Raw genomic sequence first — 2,388 nt, 5'->3', positions numbered from 1 at the left:
TTCGGCTTGGATGGCAATACAAAACAGTGCACTCAAATACTGAATCAATATACAAAAATTTCAGGTTTTAGCACAGAGGTCATTTTTGGAGGTTATCAGTCAACTACATGTTTCCGTAACCACCTAGAGGTCTGATCCACTTGGGGCAGTTACCCCCACTTGGGGCAGTTTTTTGGTCTTCGACTGCATTTTGTGTTGATCCCTTAGAATATATGCTTAACAAAAAATATTAAATGATGTTTGGGATAAAGTACTCATTTATAGTTGGTTGGCTATTTATTTTATTTAGATGTGTCTGAACTTGTTGCTTCAGGCATAACAGATTCTACAGCTTCCCTTCCAGCTAGTAATCCTTCCAGCTGCAGGTTTCCCTCAATAGCTAACTCATAACTTGAGGCTTTCCTTTGTTACAGTCTAGACCAGTGGTCTCCAAACTTTTTTGATCGCACACCCCTATCAGTAAAAAAATTTTGAGCACGCACCCCCAATAAGTGTATATTTATATAAACAGAAGTTCTAATATTTTCTTCCCGCACCCCAATGGATCGTCTTGCACGCACCCCACTTTGGAGACCACTGGTCTAGACCAGGGGTGGGCAAAATGTGGCCCACAGCCAGATGCGGCCCACCAGCCATTCTATCCAGCCCATGGGGCTCTTAAAAATTTAGAAAATTAATATTTATCTGCCCCTGGCTGCCTGTCATGCAGCCCTCAACGGCTTGCCAAAACTCAGTAAGCGGCCCTCCACCTGAAATAATTGCCCACCCCTGGTCTAGACAGGCATTCAAGTGTTACATCCCTGAATGTCTGTTCAAGGCCACAAAGTGACAAAAGTTTGCTTAGTTAGGTCAAGTCATCAGTAGAAGCAACCATGCAAATTGTTTTTGATCTGATAATTTTTTCCAAACAATCTAGAATGAAGTATTTGAAAAGGGAGAAAATTCAAAATGTTCTATGTTTTTTGCTTTTGACTGCCTAGCTGCCTAACTATACAACCACCTTCACAGGAAAACCTAGGGCAGGGGGGTCCCAAACTGTGGTACAAGTACCCCGGGAGATATGCAAGACATAACTGAAGGGGTACATGGAAGAAATTGCATGGCAGATGTAAATTTTGTCATTACAATAATTGGTATTTAAGGGGTTAAAATATAAAATATATGGCAGTAGGGGTATGCGGGCAGCTGGTAAATCTAGAAGGGGGTACTCAATAAGAAAAAGTTTGAGAGCCTCTGACCTAGGGGAGTTGCAACAGCAAACTGACAGATCAACATGACTGTGTCATGAGTTGCTGTCTTGGCTTTTAGCAGAAAACAGGAAGTTTAGACTATCCTGTGCTCTGAGCCCCCAGTTCGTGCTGAGAAGCTGTGACAAATAAATTTGGTACAGTTGTCTAGTTCAGTGGTCTCCAAACTTTTTTGATCACGCACCCCTATCAGTAAAAAATTTTTGAGCATGCACCCCCAATATATACGTTGCAATATGCTGAAAGTGAACAAACGAGTGAAAGTGCCACTGTCAACCCCTCCGCATTGTGGAACTCCCACTCTTCCCTCAGGATACCTTGCGTACCATACGTGACACGTGCCATTCTGACATACGGGCGCCAGTTTCAATCCGTATATTAAATATTAGTAAAGCTTAATTTCTTTCTTATTTTTTTAGATAAAAAAATAAATAGAAATAGAAATTCTAATATTTTCTTCCTGCACCCCAATGGATCGTCTTGTGCACCCCACTTTGGAGACCACTGGTCTAGCTGGCAAACTGGATATAAAATATGAAAACAAAACTCTTAAGTGAGTGAATACATGCTGAGTAAATAACTGACAGGAAAATGTTATTGCATTTGGAGTAACAATGGAACAAAATAAATACGTTTTTCTGTCACATCTGCTCAATATACACCATATAGCATTAAATGAAAGGGTCTGCATTTATTGATCAACATGGGCACTGTTAAGCTACTTTTTTTTTAAAACTGGTTTTTATCATCTGTTTTTTTCCCAGTTTTGTGAAGGCCCCCAGTTTTGTGTTTATGGTCCCCCTAATTTTCCTGAATTCCTTTGTGAAATTGAGTTGAACTAACTTTACTGTTAGAAATGTACAGGGTATGCATGAATAATTAAATGTCTTTGTCAGGTTCAGAATTGGCGGTAATATACAACCAAGTTGACAACTAATTCCAGTATCAGTTTACAAGTCATAACATCTTTCATCCACGGATTCAGCATTTTTTCTTAATGCAACTTCACAATACTACTCTTGTGTGTAGGCTTAGTTTCATAGTTTCATAGTTTCTAGGGTCGGAAGGGACCTGAGAAGATCATCTAGTCCGACCCCCTGCCATGGCAGGAAAGAGTACTGGGGTCAAACGACCCCAGCAA

This window comes from Gavialis gangeticus, unplaced genomic scaffold, assembly GCF_001723915.1.
Source record: "Gavialis gangeticus isolate Ggan-Ray unplaced genomic scaffold, GavGan_comp1, whole genome shotgun sequence".
NCBI classification, from domain to species: Eukaryota; Metazoa; Chordata; order Crocodylia; family Gavialidae; genus Gavialis; species Gavialis gangeticus.
This window is presented reverse-complemented; position numbering follows the sequence as displayed.